The sequence below is a fragment of the Tympanuchus pallidicinctus genome, unplaced genomic scaffold (genome assembly GCF_026119805.1).
Source record: "Tympanuchus pallidicinctus isolate F22 unplaced genomic scaffold, pur_lepc_1.0 scaffold38, whole genome shotgun sequence".
NCBI lineage: Eukaryota > Metazoa > Chordata > Aves > Galliformes > Phasianidae > Tympanuchus > Tympanuchus pallidicinctus.
Genome location: NW_026294756.1, coordinates 1,437,834 through 1,457,942, shown reverse-complemented (window position 1 = coordinate 1,457,942; position 20,109 = coordinate 1,437,834).

Genomic DNA, 20,109 nt, shown 5'->3' with positions numbered 1-20,109 from the left:
GCTGCTGCTGCTGCCCCAGAGTCTCCTTGGATGAGAGCTGCTCCAGCCACAGAGGCTTCATGTTTCCTGTTATAGAGAGACGCTCCAGGTTTTACAAATTTTTAAAGAGGTGATTGCAGCTTGGAAGGCTGCTGGTTAAGAGAAGGTCTGAGGCATAGCTGAAGTCCAGACTGACTGCATGCATCCCTACCAGAAAGGGTCGGGGCTGGGTCCACTGCACTACAGCTCCGTCTGGAAAGAGGGTTTTCCTTTCCCAAAGCACCGGGCTTCAGCTGAAGACCTCATCTCTGAGAGTTCTGCGTCCCCTCCGCACGCCCTCGCTGCCCGTCACTGCATCACAGACTCCTGATGCCAAAGTGAGATCAGAAGATAAAGCCTCTGACAAGTCCTTTTCTAAAGCGTCAGGACAGCATCTTCCAAATTGTTTCTGTTTATACTTTGCCAGTGACTCATACGTTGATATTCTGTCCTGTAGGTTACTTTAAAAACAGGAATAATTGCACAGCTAATTATCATTTGAATTATTCATTTTGTCCTCCTCTTCCTTTCTCCTGGAAGAGGGAGATGCATTGTCAGTTGTGGCTGTCTTTGTGCGACGTGATTAGATGCTCTGTGCGCAGTGATGGGAGAGACCTCATCAAAATCTGCTTCCAAAAACAGAAGCAAGATGAGGAATCTCTCAGGTTTCAACAACTTAAAACCTGTCCCCTTCAGACACATAAATGTGCACCTACATATGCACATGAATGCACACAGCTGGATGCTCACACGCACGCAAACACCTTCACTGAGCACAACGCCATCCATCCCCGCCATAAAAATAAACCCTGCTTCTCAGCCGAAGAAGAAAGCAGCCCCTAATGAGACTGTGAGCGTGTGGCACATGTGTTTGTGTGTGTTTTCCTAATTATCTCTTTTCAAATAAGATTAAATATCCTTCAAAGCCGGACATCTTTCCAATAGGTGAATGTTTGAACTCCAGGGCTGACGGTAATATGAAAAATTCTCCCTGTCACAGGCAGACAAACAAATTGCAGAGCTGTTGCTGTCCTTTTCTCGGGAAAAACACTGCAGTGAACATCACCTAATTTTGCCAGAAACCTGGGTGAGGGGAGCCCAGCTCTCTTCTCACTCAAGCTCAGGCAAATTCATGAAAAAGATGCGCGTGGCATGAAGGAGAAGTGAAGGAGATTGCTTGAGGTGACTGGTGTGCGATTCTGCTTGTCTCAGTCTCAAGGTCAGGGCTCTGCTGGATGGCCTCCATAGCGTGGGCTAAGGGCAGAGCTGGTCAGTGGGATGCTCTGCAGAACCTGTGGCTCCAGAGCTGCTCTGACCTCCTCTGCTCTTATCCTGGAGAAGGCAGCGCTGCTGTGAACCACGATGTGTTTGTGCAGGGAACAAAGATCCCCCGTTCACTTCACACCTCCTTTCAAAACGTCACCTGATGATATCCATTAACGTGAACAGGCTTGTTCCTTTATCAAGGATTCCTCAAAAAGATCTCAGCTGCCTGGAAAGCTGTGCGTGCACTTCAGACAAAATGTCTGCACTTCACAGTTTTATTTGTTTAACAGGTCTGATAACAGCTCTGCCTATTGCACCAAGAGCCGCCCCACTCAGGCAACAGTTTGTTCCTTTATCGCGCATCAATCTAAACTGATTCCACTCCAGAGACTCAAGAAGGAGGGTGCACAGTCATGTTATTCTTTTAACCACTTTATGGTGATATCACATCGTCGTTTCACTGTATTTAAATCACCAAAAAAAAGAAAAAAGAAAAAAACAGACAATCTCTGTCTATACCATTATCCTTTGCTGAGACAAAGTCATGAATGTGTCAGGGAAAGCATTTGTCAAAGCCAACAATCCCACAGTTTTATTTCCTTCTTGTCAGAAGGGAACTGGGCCCTTGTTCAGCTCTCTTACAGGAGCCCTGGATGTGCCAGCCTGGATCAAACCATCCCGCCTGCAGCACTGCCGGCTTCCACCGCAGCACACAGCAGCGCTGCGGTACAGCCAGGCCGGGCCCCCGCCCGCCCCGGGGGGACACCAGGACGTTCCTGTAGGCCGACCCCCCCTCGCCCTCCCCGCATTCGGAGCTGCTGCAGCCTTGGAGCTCACGGCCTCCTCGCAGCCCTGCCAGGACACGGCGCTGCGGACGGGGCCTCGCAGGGCAGAGCAGAGCAGAACGGACCGTCCCCACCCCGAGCCCCCGCCACGCGGCCCCGGGCCCCGCCGGCCTCCCAGACCCGAGCGCCGCCCGGCCCCGCACGCAGCTCCTCTGTGGGCGCGGAGGGGTGCCGGGGGTCCCGGGCCGGGCAGCGGGGATGGAGCTGCGACTGGGGAGGGCCCCGTGCGAGGCGGCTGAGAGGGAAACGGGGCGCGGGGACAGCGGGGCGGTGCGAGCGGTGAGCGGACGGCCGAGAGGCGGAAGACAAGAGGAGAGGGACGGGCGGCGTCAGGAGTTCACCGCGCTTGTTCGCGGTTAAACAAGACCTTCCTGTTGCCTCCATTGGCGTTTTGGCATTATGCGCTCGGCAGAATCGTCTCAGCGGGCTCTGCCGGGAGCAGCGCAGACGCTCCGCAGCATCGCCGCCTCCACGGCCCGCAGAGCCGGGACTGACCGAGCCGCGCCTGGGCCGAGGAGGACCGAGGCGCGAAGCCGAAGCAGCCGCAGCACCGCTCAGCCAATCAGCTGCCGCCACCTGTTCACACCCACCAATCCCGTCCCGCCTTACCTCACGGCGGGGTTATAAATCCCAGCGGTGTGAGGCGGTGCTGCTGGGTGGCGGTTTGGGCGGGCTTGGAAGGGTCCTCGAGGGTCGTGAAAGTCCAGCCCCGCCGCCACAGGCAGCGCCACCAACCTCCATTTCTAGTACCAGACCATCCAACCTGGCTTTGAACACTTCCAGGGATGCGCCTGCGCTCCCTCCTGAGCCGGCCGAAGCTGGGGCTGCCGGCTCCCCCAGGCCTCAGCGTTGCCGTCTGTGTGGAGACGCGGAACGGCGCCGAGCCGAGCTTCCATCCCGCGGCCCAGCTGCGCGCCTGTCGGCCCCGCTTTGTCCCGCAGCGCGGGGCTCTCGCTCTCAGATGCACGTTCCGGCTTCTTTGGAGTCTTGCGCAATGTGTGACGCCTGGTGACTTTGACGTATCTTTAGCTGCTGGTGCCTCGGACTGGTTCTAGGAGGAATAATAAAGGTAATCATTAATGTTTGTCAGGTCTAACCCAGCCTCGCGTCCTGTGGGATCTCAGAGCTGTGAGCAGGGCTAATTCTCCTCATTGCCACCACCTGCGTCCCACTCCTGGAGGCAGGGGTTTAAATGTGCCGTGTAAGCCTGCAGATCTTTGGGTAAAAATAGTAAGAAACCTTGAGCTCCTGTGGTGTTTTCCACAGCAAGTGGGAAACTGCTGTCCTAAATAGGTGGCTTGCCTCTAGGCGCATCAGTGGTAAGATGCAGGGTTATGGGTTTCATTCTGCATCCTGTAAAGCGTGGAATCATAGAATGGTTGGAGGGGACTCCCAAGATTATCTAGTTCCAACCCCCTGCAGTGAGCAGGGGCACCTCCCTCTGCACCAGGGTGCTCCAAGTCCCACCAGCTTCGTGCCCGTAAACAAAGACAAACCGTACTGTCTCCTGAAACTACATAGCAGCCACTCAAAAGAAGACACAGCACCTCTCATCATTTCATTTCTTTGTAGACAACGTTTAAAAGCAGAGCACTCACTGCAGGGTGCAGCTGTGGTTGTGCAGCGCTGTGCTGGGGAGGCAGAGGAGGAAGCAGTGCTGTGGGGAGGGAGGGTGGGCGTCCCAAAGTGAAGCCGATGCACAACTTCTGTGTGTTGGTTGGTTTCTCTTTGCCTTGCAGAAAGTCAAAACTACCTTATTTAAAAACATATTTTGAAGTAATTATTTCATTTCTGGGTGACTGAAAGCCTCTCCAGTTTTCTCTTGCCCTGATTTTTATCGTAATTATGAAACTGTCCCATTATCGTATTGTGATGCGGAGCCTTTCAAGTAATGAGGAATTCAAGTGAAGTCTTGATTACCTCCCCTGAGAAGAAAATGTGATGGGGAGGACAGAGGAAGCAGAGGGGGTTAGATACTGACAAGTTTTATAATAATAAAATAGAGGAAAAAAATTAATCGTGGATCCATTAGTGTTAATACAAATGCTTTATGACTCACCTCAATCACTTTACATTATTTAATAACAGAAAGTCATTATTTCCCAGGAAAATTAGGATAAAGCCCATTGAGGAGTTCTGTGTGGTTTTTGTTTTTCAAATGAAAAGTAACTCATTTGAGCTGTGTGGGAGACATTTTAACCCGTCGGTCCCCAGTGTTGTGCTCTGCAGGTGCTGGGAGGGATGAACCTGCTGGGCTGTGGAGGTGGTTGCCCGCTTCAGGTGATGGAGGGCAGGGAGTGGTGGTACTGTGGGGGAGCATCTGGAAATGCTCCCTGGGAGGTCTTGCAGCAGCTACACCCAGCACTTGGCTTTGGTTGTCCCTTGGGTGGGAAGAAGGAGGAGGAGGCTCCGTTGCTGTTACATGCCCTGTTGTGGCTGCCAGATGGTCAGTGTGAGCCGAGGGAGAGCTGGGGGCAAGGAGGGGCAGAGGCTGGCTCTGCAGTCCAGACACCCAGGCACCTCTGCCAGACATGGGCTTCTGCCTCTGAAATTACTCTGCTGTCTTTGAGCTGACATCACATCTGTCTCCTGTACTTCAGTCTTTCTTGCCTTCTCTCTATTTCCTGAGAGTGCTGTACTTGTTAATGTTCCTTCAGAAGTGGCTTTTGATTCTTGCAGTCTGCTTCCAGGCCAGCCTTAGGAAAGGACTGTCTTGTCCTGGAAAGGTGTCCCCAGAAGAAAGCAGGGTGCTTTATTCCTGACCAGGCAAACCACTTCCAACTGTACCACTAAAGGAGTACGAGGAGGCCTTCATCTGAGGCTGACCAGGGGATCCTCTGTTAATTTCCCTGGCGCAGTGTAAGCCAGCATCATTGCTCTGGGAAAACAGAAGGAAACATGCAGGGCCATAAGCAGGGTGTTACTTGCACCCAGGCTGCTTTCCCTCAGCCTGCAGCCCATCTGTACCTCTGGCTGTGTGGTGACACAGTGCAGCTGTGACAAGGCTGAGCCCTGTGGCCTGTTGGTTTCTCCATGGGGGGTGAGTCAGCTCCTGCAAGCAGTCTGCAGAATGTAGAGTGTGAGTTGCAAAGGACTGGAGGTGTCTCCTGACATGAGAAGCAGAGCAGAACAAGGATGCTCTCTACTGATGGAGCTTTCCAGGCTGTGGGAGTTTGTCTGCTCTTAAACTGCTGACTGATGGGAATGTGCTCATGCTTGCTGGAAGGCAGAGCAGATTTTAAACCAGAAGGTTACATGCTACCTGCATGTGACCCCATGCGTTGCAAGGTAAAGGGATTACACGCAGCTTAATCTGGATGTCTGGCTCTGTGAGCAACGAAAAACCAGTGATTCAACAGCTATGAAAGTTCATGCTGAAAGCGTTGCGTTCCTGCTCGTGTTACAGTTCTGCCTTTTGTCAGTGAAAAGGAATGTGGGTGCAGCAGAAGCCAGCCGCAGTGGCGTTGTGCTGCTTGGGAGGACATCCGAGCCACCTTCTGCAAAGGTGCATCTGAAGATGCATCCCTGCTGAAGGGAGCTGGGTGGGTCCCTGGGAGAAGGACTGCTCCAGGGTTCTTGGATAACCCCCTCCTGAGTCTTGGAGGGGGAACTCAGCTGGGTGATGGCAGGGTGAGGTGCTGAGCTGGTGCAGCTGGCAGATGTGATCCAGCACTCCGCTCTTCTGTGCCTCAGTTGTGAGACAAATGTCCTCTTAAGTAGAATGCCATAGGGTATTGAAAAGCACTGCTTCTTGTAAACAGATCCTCTATTTAAACCTGCCTTTCAAATACATTTTATGAAAAGAAAAAAAAAAAAGCCGAAACAGTGTTTGTCTCATATGTAATTATGTGAATGGTGACTTAACAATCCAAACTGACCTTGAATCTGAAGCATTTGTGATGGGTGTCTCTCTGTGCCCTCAGGTGCTGCTGTCATGAGGCACTTCTCGGGACAAAACCCAGAGTTTTCCCCGAAATGGGCAGCATTCTGGACAGCAGGTGAGGGAGGAGCTGCTATTTGCACCTCATTGTGAGGAGCTGAAGGACAGAGGTGGTTTCTGGGGGAGCCCAATTCTGAACCAGGGCTGGGGAAAGTGCTGACTTCTGTTGTGACTCTACCAGTATTTTGAAGGGGAAAAAAGCCAACCCCTTTCTGTCTAGGAAGAGACCAATTGCTTAATCCAGCCCTGGGAAACACTGTGTAACTGTATCAGCAAGGGCTGGGGAAGCGGGGAAAGCTCCTGCCGGATCGAGGGCATCCCGAGGACGCCTTCACTGCTGTTTGTTTACCCGCCTGCTGTAATTGCTTGAGCTATTTGCTACATGAGAAGCAGAGAAAGTGTCAGAGGCAAACAGGACACCCAATTTTCTGCAGAAAGTTAACTTTTCCAATTGCAATTGAGAGCTTGGTTCTTTTGACCTAATTTCCCATTCCAAGGGTTAACTGCTCTCTGTGGTACGGCGGGCCCTCCAGTGAGTGCAGCCAGACAGTGCCATTTAAGTGAATGTTCCTAGCCTACAGAAGTCCTGGAGATAGCTCCATCTTGCTCACAGTAGGTGTTACATTAGCTGCTCAAACCATATTCCAGTAAATTAGAGCTGGGCTGATTTAGACAATCACTGGGTCATTCTTTCCTTCAATTCCCAGTCTCACACAGAGATAACAGCAGCCAGGGGAAAGCAGGGAGGTGGACGAATAGCAGTTTGCTTGCTTATTAGGGGTTAGATGCAGTCTTGAGTCTGTGATTTGCAGAACACAACTGATACCAGCAACAAAAGCCTCAAAGTTAAATGATGCAGTATTTGTTTCAGGTCTAATAAAGACACTTAAACAAACGCCAGGCACTCTCGTCCTCAGGGGCAAGTCGCTGCATTAAAATGCCTTTATAAGCCAGTATGAAAGCTGTGGTGAGTAGGAATTTTGAGGTGAAAGCTGGTCACCACACAGCTGGTCTGTCATACAGAGCCCTGGGCAGGGCGTCAGGCCGCCCAAGCCGTGATGTGGGCTGGATGCCTCAAGACACTTGAGTGTGCGTTCGTATCCTTTATCATAAACCTTTTGGAGCGTGTTTGTACATCGCCTAATGGGAGAGGAATTTTAGATCAGCCTGTGAATGCAGCAGTAAAATACCCTTATTGCAGTAATGGCCTGACCTGATGGCTGGTGAGAGAGCCCTTCTGAGGTCCTTTTGTGTGGTTTGGTGTTCTCTTCAGTCAGAAGCATGTACTATCTGTGTTATTTTGTTCAGGAACTGGGTAAATGGATATCAGGCGTTGTAGCAAGGAGTTGTGCAAGTGTTTGGAGTTCTTTTTTTGGCCCAGTTCAAGCAACCAGTCCAGCAAAATGTTAAGCAAGTGCATAAATAAAATAATCTGCCTCAGTGTCTTTGAGCCAACTGCTTGGAGCTGAGGTGCTACAGTGCAGAATATGGAAGGGGGCTGGTGCTGCTCCCAAGGGCAGCCAGGCTGTGACCTCTCTTTTTCCTCACATTATGCTGTCCTTGGCAATATAGAATGCAGCACAAAGCAGTGAAAAGCAGTGACTGCAGATGTGCAGCATCTTCAAGGGAGTAAGGAGCAGGAGGAAGCAGCAGAAGACAGGAGTCAAAGTGATGTGTCTGTAGTTTAAGGGGGAAAAGTTTGTTTAGCTCCAGAGGATCAGTTGGTGCTTACCTCAATATTTGCAGCTCTGGTGAGAAATACTGTATTTCTGGAGGAGCTTTCTAAGCTTCAGTGTACAGATAGAAAGGGCACCGCACAGGAAGGACTATTTCTCTATGTATTCCCATTGCTCTCTTTTAAAATTCACTATAATGATGTTGCTATGACCCAGGCCCCTCTATCATGTGCTCCAGGTAAGGCAGATTGATGTGTAAGTACCTGAGTTTATTACAGTTGAAAGACCTTTTGAAAACTCAGGGGGAGGGAGAAATTGTGGGATCTAATCTACTGTCCCTGGGGGAGAAAATTAGCCCACAGAGAGTGCTAAATGATACAGTGGCATTTGGATACAGAAGGAAGAGTGCGTCATTTATGAAGTGGGTCAGCTCCATGTGGGGAGAGGACTGAGGCTGAGTGGAATTGGGCAGCAAAGACCCAGTTCTCAGCATGCCACCCTCTCAGGATGGTAGGGAATCTCCTTAAGTCCTGTTGTATTTGTGTAGTCCTGGGCTGCAGCATGCAGTCATCTCTGCTCTGATGCTGGGAGGTACGACCAACCCGAGCACAGGTCTTTGGGACCAGGTGGGAGAAGGGCAATGCGGAGTGTGCGTCAGCAGTCACAGAACCAGATCAGGGATTTGCTGGGAATTATGTGAAAACCCCTCACCTCCCCACAGCCTGCTCCCCGTGTGTTTTCAGGTCTTCAGTGCAAAGACTGAAGACTTCTCCCACTCCGTTACACCAAAAGCATTTGATAGAGGGAGTGTGACCCTCCTCTGCCGCCTGTTCTGGCAGTCAGGAGCAGGTGAACCTAACAGGTCAGCGCGCTGCAGTTCCTAATTACAGCGGTGAAGATGTTTTGCTACAAGGTAGTTGTGAAGTTACAAAGGAGTTGATTCTCGAGTGGTGTTTAAAACTGACCAAGGTGGCTGCGTGGTGTGACTTTGTGCACCAGCAGTTAGCCAGGGCCCAGGCACCAGCCGGGTCATCGCTCCTTTCCCCTTACTGTCCTTGCATGGCAGCTCACGTGCCTGTGAGCTCCTGCTGTTTGAGCTGGTAGCTGTTCCAGTCCAGGGCATCAATGATGAGCTCTGCTTGCATTGCTCCTATGAAATCTAGACCTCCAGCGTGTGTCTGGCCACTGCAGCAATGGCATTTCCCCTGCAGGCAGCATTTCCATGCAGTGACGCTGAGCTCTGCCAGCCCCAGGGAAGCACTGCTAATGGAGGCAGGGACTTCCAGGGGCTGGTGTGGCCACGTGGGGATTCTTGGTGGCACGGCTGCTTTGATCAGGGACCGGACCTTTTAACAGAAGTTGGAAGCACAGATGTAGCCCGAACTGCATAAACTGATAAAAATAGAAGAGCTTCTTAAAATATGGTGTAATTACTGCGAAACTGATTGCCGCAGGAAGCCACTGACAACAGGCACTTAATAAAAGTCACCAAAGGAGTGGACACTTCTACAAATGGCAAAAATATGTAAAAATGTGTTAGCTAATGATGACAAAATTTGCTGCAGGCTTATTAAGCCGTGCCTTTAAGCCAGTCTTTTTCTGGTACAGTCCATAATGGTGCTTAATTTCAGGAGGGAGTGGAGCAGGCAGACAGCGCAACCGGTGCAGTCGGCAGCCACTCCAAGGGCAGCGTCTGAGGGCCTGGTCATTGAGCCATTAGCTGCCTCAGTGTACAGCCCTGCTACCGAGCCTCCCCCCTCTCTAGCACAGAAATCTGTGCACTTTGTGATCAATAAAAGTGGGAGCACAGAGGTGAAACCACAGTTTTCTTCCCCCTTAAGAGGAATACATTTCCCAGATCATTACATTTTTGGTTCATGCACTGAGGGTTTCTCTCCCTGGGAAGTTTTTACAGTAGATTGAATCTGATCATTGAAAAACTCATCTGGAAAACAGGTTAGATGTGAGTCTGAAATGCTTCCCCCCTCCCTCCCTTCCCCTTGCTTCTTCTTCTTTCTTCCCCTTCTTTCTTCTCTGTACCCCCAGGATGCTGAGGCTGATGATAGATTTAGCAGGTTTTAATTATCATTTACTGGCTAGACGTAGTCTCAAGCCTCTCTTTCTGGATTAATCTCCTAAAGATCTAAATCAGGATGTTGGGGAATGAGAAGCTAGCAGTAGCTGAAGAGGAGATGGTGGCAGGCTGAAATCCTACTGTGGCCTTCTCAGTGGAATTTAGGGCCAGCAGCACTATGGGCATCAGCAGAGCAGTCCTGGCAGGAGCAAACCTCTCTTTGCTTGGATTGAGCATGCTGAGCAGCGTTCCTAGCAGCTGTGCACCTCTGCAGGGGTCTGTGCTGAGTTCTGTGCAGGCATGGAGGAGACCATCCTTGCCTAAAAGATGCAATGGAACAAAGGTGAGGCTTTCATGGCCAGGAGCTCGGGACAAAGTGAAGTCTGGCACATCAGCAGGCTGCTGAAAGCTGCTTGCACACAAAGGCATGCCCAGCCAGTACCAGAATGCTCTGAGAGCTCTGGAGGTTAGTTAGAGTTAACAAGTGAAAGCTGCCCTGTCAGTGCCTGCTTTTATTCCCTGCACAGCAAATACTTGTTCTGGTTATAAACGGATCTGTGAAGAATTTATTTCTTCTGCTGTTTCTGGGTTCTGTATTCCCCTGTCTACATTTTTGAGCACAGAGGGGTATCATTCTTGCTTTGTGTTTTGCTGTCCATCTCCTTCCTGTGCTCTTTTTCTTTCCCTCCTACAGCAGAGCCATTTAGGCATCCATAAAACTCCAATAAAATTTTCTCTCCCACATACTTTCACAAGAGCAGAAAAATGTCTGCTTCGCTTCACAGGCATCTTGGTGTGGGGGGATGGACTTTACATTCCAAAAAAAGTGAACAGCAAGTAAAATAAGCACAGGGAGAAAGGGCAGCTTTTGTGGAGTTGATGCACTCCCACCAGCTCACCTTCAGAGCAATTATGCCATGTAAATCTCCTTTTTACAGAAAGATCCAAAGAGAGCCAAAAAAGGGCTGGGCATTTTGTCCCATGTCCTGAACAGTGAAACAGCCTGGCTGCAGACCAGATGCTTGAGCATGGAAACATATTTAAACCACTGAATAAGCAGGGTATAAACAAGGATTTTCAAACTTTGGTGCTTTTAGCAACTCCAGGCAATGAGAATTAGAGTCTACAGTTATTAGGTTCCCATCTGGTGGCTTCTTTATGAAGGAATGATATTTGCATGCTTCCAGCAGAGAAAAGCTGTTTTTAGCTCAGATAAAATGGAACATTTTGTGATGGTATGGGAAATAACAGATGATGCTGATTTTAGCAACTGGGGTTGTAGGTTTCACCAGCTGCCCTTTAAAAAAAAATTAGTTATCTTTAAGTAACAGGAACCAATGTTTTTCCTAGTACTCTTAACACCGTTGGCGTGGAAGACTTCAGTCAGAGGAAATGAAGGCATCTCATGGGCAAAGAAAATAATCCACAGGCAGATTGTCAGGTTCTCTTTTTTGGATACGTTGCACTTTTTTTTTCCTTTTAATTTCAGTAAGATGCAGAGCTGGTGTAGCCATAGGTAACCAAAGTGCAGAAGGACCTCATAATTTTCTTTCTTGTAAGAGCAGTTAGCAGGAAGGATTCGCAGCCACTGCATTGCTGCTGCAGCATTGTTAATATTCCAAAACACACAAGGCAGGAGCAGTGTGGATTAACCTAGGAGGAAGCCGGTGCCTGGCTTGTTTTGAAACATAATTTCCCAACACTGCAAACTGAATGTGATTCGGGAACCAGACACAGCTTTTTAAACCACCCTGTTCTGCTGCTGCCAGCTTAGAGCCTTAAGAACCATAAATACAGCTTGGGCAACAACTGAACCACACCGCTGCTCAGGCACAAATGCTCTCCCACCCAAACAGCTGCTCTGCTGTCGCAGCCAGAGGAAGAGGAAAGCAACGCCCAGCAGAGCTGCAGCAGGAGGCAATGCCCAGGCTGGAACAGCTCTAACATTGCACTGCTCACAACCATCTCAGCTCAGCAACCACAGTGTAATTAAGAATGGGAGGTATGGTGTTTTGCTAAGAGGCAATGAGGAGTATAGCTGTGTTTTAATTTCAGCAACAGACACATCTATCTGAAAGTGTGTGCAGACATCCCATCTGAAGCGCAGCAGCTTTGGTATTGCACTGCACAACTCTGTGAGGGTGGCATTTTCTATAGAAACATGAGCTATTTGCTGCCCTCTGATAGCTGAGTGCTTTAGAAAAAGGTACATCTGTTATTCCCAGAAGTAATAGCTGGTCTGCCTCTGAGTCTCATCAGATAAGATCCCTGGGGTGTTGCTAGGTTCAACTAGGGATGCTGTAATGGCATTTGGGGGAAGGTTTGCCTTTGCCCTACTCTGTGAGAAAGGAATGTGCAGCTCATGGCAGGGTTGAGACTTTTGCTGGTGGCTGTGTTGCCCAAGTGAGCCCATGATTGGGAACTCCCATAGTAGAGCTTTTCTCTTGCTCGTGTCCTTGTGGTAGAACAGCTTTTGCAACAGCGAAGTCCAACTCCTTGCTTGTACCTACATAAGACTATGCCTGTAGGCTGCCAAGATGAGACAGCCCTGACCCTCTTCTCTGCAGCACCTCTGACTTGCTGGCCAAGGTTGCTAAGGGAGAGCTTGGGACTATGGGGCTGCCACTGTCAGGGAGAGGGCCCTACATTCTCTGAGTGCCTGCAGGAGCAGCAGGCCCTGTCCTCCACGCTGCTCCTGTCTCCTCATCTCCCTACCCCGGATCAAACCCTTCTGCCAAGCACTCTAGCCTTGGGCTGGCTCTTTGCTGTAGAACCTGCCTTCTTTCAGGACCCTCCTGGGTAGTGAAGTGCTGTTAGCTTTGCTGGTGGTACCTGGTACCTTGATGGTTGGACTGGATGATCTTGTAGGTCTTTTCCAACCTTGGTGATTCTGTGGTACTGGAAACAAAGTGAGGCTGCAGCACAAGGCTGTGAAAACCCAGCTGCAGCCTGGTAGGGCAGAGTCAGTTCTCTGCAGCATAATATTGAGGGTGGTTTGGTTAAACTCCTTTTCCTGCCTCCTCTAGGATTTCCTGTTTGTGGATAAACACGAGAAGCAACAAGGCTGTTGTTCTGAATGGCCTAGAATTGCTCTTCCCAGAGATAGGAAAACCTTGACAGCGTTCAAGAGCTCAGATGAGTATGTGTGATCTGGACCCTGCGGGTTGCCTCCTTCCAATTCTTGTCAATGGAGAGTCCTGAGACACTGAGCTTATTTCATCTCTATCCACAGCCCAGCAGATCCCACACTTTGCTTGGGGCTGGCTGGGCTGCTCTGCAGATGATCTTGCGATGTTCTGACAGTACAGAGAGCGGTTATTCCAAGTGCTTGCCAATCACCAGACTGCTGCCAGTCTGTGTCAAATGAAGCATCCCAGGCCCTGTCACATTAAATCCAGCAGCTCTTTCATTTGGAGCAGAACAGTGTGTTTATTTGTGTTCCCTCCTCTCCTTTTGGGATGCCACACTCAATCATCTCAGGGGTTTGGTCTGCCTGCAAGCACAGCAAATCTCAGCACCCCTTAAAGGGCCCCTCATCTTGTGGCAAGCAATGCTGCTGAGTTCTTCGCTTGGTGTTAATTTGCAAAGAGTTGGGTATAAATGAGGTGGAAAGCATGAAATATTGTTATTATAGAGAGCATCCTTTCAGATGAGTCCAGTGACCGCTGCTGACATTCACACCAGTTCAAGGGCAAGATGTCTCAGACTGATGAATCACACAGCTGCTGTACCCTGTTCTAAATAGATGCAGGGTAAGTGGCACTTCTGCTTGCACAGCCAAGGCTGTGTAGCACCTCCATTTCCATGCCTTCAAAATGGGAGGGACGAGGGGAAGGGCAGTCTCTGCGAAAGGAAGATGAAGCCAGGTGTCCTGCTGGGACCATATGGAGGGATGGAAATGAGAATGCTGGGTCGTGTGGCTTTGGATGACGACACAGAGTCTGCTTGCTTTGTCCACAAGCATGAGGGCACCGAGCTGAAATTTTCTGAGGCAGTATTGTGTGCTCCCACTGTTTCTCCGAAGCAATCAATGCTCCTGTTTCCTGCAACACCTGTGCAACACCACCAACCAGGAGAGCGTGGCAGCAGTCACCTGGAAAGGCTGTGGTCGTTTGGATCGTGGCTTTTCTGGCTGTGTTCATACTTGGGCAGCGGTGACCTCATGGCTCCAACTGACAATTCATACAGAGGCTGCAGGTGGAAGGCGCAGAGAAAAGTTGGGCAAGAATGGGGAAAAGAAGGGAAAAAGATGATGATCTGTCTGGAAACATGAGTGCAGTAAGAAACTGAGATTCTTCTTTCATCAGTTCAGATTCCCTCTCTCTGCAGGAAAGCTGCGTGAATCAAATCCCTGTGTGAAGACTGGTCAGCTTCTGTTGCCTTCATAGCTTGGGAGAAAAGAGTGTTTATTCATTTATAACGCAGCTACATAAGAGGTGATTCATTTTTGTCATTACTCGGTGTTTAATTTGCCTTCTGCAGGATATGAATTCAGATGTTATGATGGTTTTGCTCCTTTACAAGAATTAAAAGCTCTTCCAATCATTTGACAGAATGAAGTCTGCGAGCCAAATTAACTGAGTTTCCTCATTGCTGTTGTCACTTTGCATGCTGGCTGAGAGCTCTTGAATTCAGCCCTGTTCCTTTACAAAAAACATATTCCTTACCTTTCTTGCAAGGAGCCCCGAGGCTGATTAAAAGTGAGAGAGGTTTTAGCTGTGAACTTTCTTCCACTTGAAGAGTGGCTGTTATCTGCAGCTGCTTCACGAGATAGTTTCTAGTTATTTCATGGTTGTTCTGCAAATTCTTGGGAAGAGTTTTCCAACGGACGCGTGGACGTTCCTTTAAGGAAGAAGTATCCCTACTGTCTTTAAGGACAGCCTTTCAACAGAACCTTACACCAATCCCCATCTGAGACATCACCTCCATACCAGTGTCTCTTTAAGAAATCCTAGTGATAAATCTAGCTTCATTATCCAGCGTAACCAACAGTCAGCCCAGTGACTTCCTTTGCTTTCATTATACGAACAGAGATTGACTCACTGGGTGACTCTGCTTTCAGTTGAAACCACATACAGTAACTGGGAACCCAGGGAGACTCTGCAGTCTCCATGGAGACAGCACACTTACAACTTAATGTGATCAACAGATGCTGCAATAATCTTGAAAGATGGAGAAAATGTTTCAAACCGAGTGTTGTTTATGGTGGTACAGTGGATGTTCAAATTTGCTCTGTTGTGACTGGGCTCTGTATAAACGCACAGCCTTTTGAAAACACACAGATGTGTATTGAGGGAGAAATCTCCCATGGGGATAAAGCAGCTAGTAACTAGGCCACTGCTCTGCTGTTCCAGCACCTGCCCCTGTGGGAAGCCACCTTCACTTCTGTTCCAGCTCATCTGGAAATTGGGGCAGTGCTAGTCATCCAGTTAATAGCCGCAGTATCTTTCATGCTCTGGGGTGGATGGCTGTAATGAGGTGAAACTAGTAGGATTCTGATGAATTCGCCTATAATCTCAGTGAACGGAACAGGAATCTCCCTGTGTGCTGTGTGACCTCATGTGGCTGACGTCAGTACGTCCGCAGCTCATTTGTATTTGTTTAATTCTCCTACAAAACTTCAGACGAGCGATCATTTCCCACTGGGCTTTATAAGCCATTGTAAAGAAACGGCCTGTTTTCCTCCTGCCCCTCTCTGAGACATCAGTGTAGCTCCTGCCACTGTCACACCTGGATCCCTCGCAGCTCCTCCATGGCAGGAGGAAAGGCACACAGGCTGGTCCCGCATCAGAGACACACTTGAAGCGTAGCTGTCAGAAAGGATGGTCTGTTCAGTGCAGCCTAAGTCAGTGGGGTTCCATCCAGCAGTTGGTTTCCAGCTCACTGTACACAAACATGCCAAGAATCAAAACCATGCAGCGCAGCTGTAAGTATCAGCAAGGATTTATTGATCAGGGCCCGTCTCCAAATAATGCCCCTCAAAAAGGGCAGGATATCTGATTCCGTGAAAGGAATTCCTCGATGAAGCCTCACGTGGCCTGGGAGATCAGCCTGGTTGTTTTTTGAAGCCTTGGTTCTCCAAGTAAGACTGAAATTGAATTAGCTGAGAGAGGCAGCCCTGGCCAATCACTCAGGGAAGCTGAAGGGCGGCTTATTGATTTTCATGTTTCAAAAAAAAATTAAATGATATCCCTTTTTGTTATTTAAAATGCTGCTTAAGCAATTTAGTAATGTGATGTTGGAGGCCCGGTTCCAGGCTCCGAATCGGAAGAAGGAGGGGGAGGTATTTCCCTTGACAAGAGAGGTAGGAGGAAGGAAGATTTAGTGTAATTGCCTTCCCTTCCAAATAATTGATGATGCCAGAAGAACGGCTGTATTTTGCCAGCTTCCTCTCCTGCATACCATTTATTAAAGATATAATAATTAATTATGTAAATAGCTAATTTATAATCAACAACACTGGTAGCTAATTGATTTTTTGGATGTGTGAATTTATGATGGAAAAATATCCATGAGGTGATCACGCTGTCCTGCAAGGCTGCAGCAGCCCTGAGCAGTGGGAGAAGTCTGGGCAGTCTGGATTTGTGGTCATTTCATTGGGAAATTTAGCTGTTCTCCAACCCTGGAGTGAAACCAGCGTTTGAGGGATCCCATCTTTCTTTTCCAGAACAACAGTCCTGACTTCAGAGCCAAGAAAGCACCTTCTGGGCACTGCTGTGTCTTCTGGCTGGAAACGAGCTCTGCTCAACTACTGCAGCAGGGGCTGGGGGAGTGCAGGCAGTTCCCAGGCTCTGCAGGGCTCCCTGGATGCTGCGAGATTCCTGTCCCTCGCTGCCCCTCCCCTTCCCTTCGCATTGTTTCAGGCAAATCTTTCAGAAACGGCTCTTAATCAAATGAATGTGCAGCTATAAATAAAATACCTCCTCCTCCCCCTTCTCCCCTCAGAGTTCAAATCTTGAACCTTTGCCCAAACAGGAGAATGGGAAATGCTGTAATGCCAATGGTGGGTGGCTCCTGTTGTGCCCTCATTTCCCAGGACTCCACCCTGTATGGGAAGTGTTTTAAGGGCATCTGGGTGATCTTAGACCTCCATCATGGAGAGAGGTTGGGTGCGAGCTGAGTCTCCTTAAGCTTGTCTAAATGCCCCTGCGGCTGTTTTCACCTTCAGTCCTGCTGGTGTATGCTTTTGCTTGTGGAGGGCAGAACTGCCCTTCCATCCCATTATGGCATGGGGAAAGAGGGCTTTATCCCTGCAGCACTGGAGGGTTTTAGGTTTGGGATCAGTCACACTGAGGTCTCCCGAAGCCACCACTCCCCTTGCTGGCAGGAGGCTCACGCGTCAGGCCCGGCTTCTCTCCTGTGTGCTGCAGGTGATTTGGGAACCTCAGTGGTGTAAATCTGCCCCGCGCTGCCTGAATTTCCCTGACCTTCAACTAAGACCTGATCTTCTCTGTGATGAGTCGACGCTATTAATTGGAAATCCAATTCTGGACAGTTGCCAGCCTAATGCTGAGCCAGCATTGCTTGGCTCTGCAGGCAGGATATAGGACATGCCTTGGTCTATCTATAGCTGGGGAAAGTCAGCTTATTCTACCACCTCATTGCAGGGGAAAAGTGGGGTAAATGTGTCGCAGTTTTACCTCATCTGTTGTGTACCTCAGTCAGTTTTACTTTTTCCTATTACTAGTTTTTTACAAGATGAACCATGTAACTGAACTGCCAAGCAAATGCCATTCTTCACCCAATCCCTGTCACTACACGGGGCATAGTGGCATCAGTCCTGTGCAAGCAAACCATCTCATAAGGTCCCTCCAGAGGTAATGGAGAGCAATCAGTGAGTGCCCTTCCACCCTAAAGACTGGTCTGGCAAAGTTTATTTGCCCCCAGAGGGCAGGCCCCGATGGTTGGTCCTGGGCTGAGGCGCAGTGCAGCTGATCAGCACTGAGATGTGAGAGTGGCTGACAAGGCTGTGCTAAACCAGAGCTGATCAACTCCAATATGATTAATAGTAACTGTTTATGAACTGTGTCAGACCCAAATGTGTATCCAATATTAATTAATCCTCCGAACTGCCCTGGGAAGTAGGGAGGAAAGGAAACATTGTGTCTATTCCTAAAGAAAGGAAGCTGTTGGGAGTAATTAGGCTGTGCTTGGAGCTTGTAGGTTATTTCTGTTTCTCTGTTTGTCTTGGATGCCTGTAGGGAGCTTTGGCGGGCAGAACACAGCTTCCAAGGCTGTGCAGTCCTGAAACCTAGGGAGAGGGCTGCAGGCTTGGGCTGAGCTCTGAGGAGAGACTTGGTTCACAGTGAGACCCTGTTGAATTGTTAAGGAATTCCCTGCTGCTGGGTCTGCCCTCAGGGTGGGGAGATGTCCCTGGTGGGACGTTAGCTGACCCCAGCAGGTGCCCTGTGCCAGCCAGCAACTACAGCAGGACACTGGGTGCATTCAGGGCCATGCAGAAGCAAGAAGGCTGCTCGTATAGGACCAAGCTCTCTGCAAGGCCTAGGCACCTAAGGACAAGAGCTGGGGCTATAGCTTCAGACACTGAAGGCAAGCACAACAGCTGAATGATGGGGGAATCCAGTTCAGTCTGCTCTGTGCCCTGGGGAGCCTGACATGCTATCAGCACAGCCCCAGCAGACCCTCTGCCTCTAAATGCTGTTGCCTTGTGTACAGCCTCTCTGCTTCATTCCAGGTATTGTATTCTCTCCCATTTGCATCGCATCACTGGAAAAGCAGATGAAATTGCAAAATCTGAGCCTTCGTTTTAATTTTAATTAGGCTTTTGATTGCTGCAGTAAAGCCAGTGGAAACCTCTGGTGCAGACATAGCTCTGCACCCTGCGTGCAGGAAGGACATCACATTGTGCACCCTGCCAGCTTCAAGAGTTCCTGGCAAAGACCTTCTGGTCCCTGCAGGTGGGAGCAATAAACTTTTGAGCTGCTTTGGCTAAATATGAACAAGTTCCAGAGCCCCCATTTGTCACTATGTGTAGCCACAGTACATTGATGTGGATGGAAATTGATGTCAAAACAGCAGCACCTTAAACAGCCCAGCTGGATCCGCAGGAATCCCTCCAGGGTCTGGCCCACACTCTGGGCTTTGGGCAGACCCTGTGCTGACTGCAGCAGCGCTGCAATGAATAAACAGAGTGCTTTCCTCTCCATGCCTAGAAATTCAGGGCCTTTCACAAGCACTAAATTTGCATAAAACACTTAAAACTTACATAAATAAGCCCAGGCAGCCAGATCTTGCAGCAGCCGAGTGAAATCATAAAGCTCTGGTTTTAATTAGTCTCTCACCCTTGCTATATCAAACGATCATCGTTGCTCATGTCAAACCAGCACTTATTATGGGATATTTAAAAAAAAGTCTGACTCTCCTGACAGGGCTGAGAACTGTGGAGTCACAGCGGGGCTGGGCTGTAAGGATGCTGCAGCCCCTCCCAAACCCTGCCGTGGGCCTGGTGTCGCCATCAGGTCAGGCTGCCCAGGACCCCATCCATGGCCTTGGGCACCTCAGGGATGGGGCACCAGGGAGTGGTGCCGGGGCCTCACTGCCCTCACACAGAGGTGGAGGGGGGAGATGTGGAGCCTTATGGGCCTGAATGGTTCCTGTGCTGTGCTTTCCCTGGCACAGAGTTTGCCTGGGGCTTTCTAGCACAGCTGGACTGACGCCTCTATTCCTGGACATGAGCTGTGCAGCAGGTCCCGAGCTGGGCCCAGCACGAGGCGCTGCCATGTTCCCCCAGGGGCTGGCAGCCACACAGCATCCACAGGAGGAAGCCTTGGGTTTGTTTCCCTTCGTGCTGCCAGCCGTGCAAGCACAGGTGCTAGATGCAGAGCTGTTGCTAAGGGTTATTAAAGATAAAATTGTTTTGGTGTTTTTTTTTTCTCTCCCTTTGATGGATGCCTTAATGGATCCCTCCAGATGTGATACGGTCAAATTTAAATTTAATCAGTTTTTTTCATCATTGTTTTTTAATTCCTGGGTGATGCATAGCACACTGGTGCTGGGCAGATGCAGGCAGTGCCTGCAATGAGTTTTGCCCTCTGCTTCTGCCCAAATCATTTAAATGATGGGCTGCTGCGCGGTTCTAAAGTTTTCCAGATGAAATTTTGGACATGGAAACTTTTTAGATCGAAGAAACGCCTATAAATCAGTAGAAAATTCATAGAAGGTGCTGGAAAATTTCATTCGGGAAAATCTGCTTGAGCTCATAGACCCAGGAATCCCTAGAAAGCACCAGAAAATTCATACAAATCTTTCGTAGCACAACATCAGAATTTG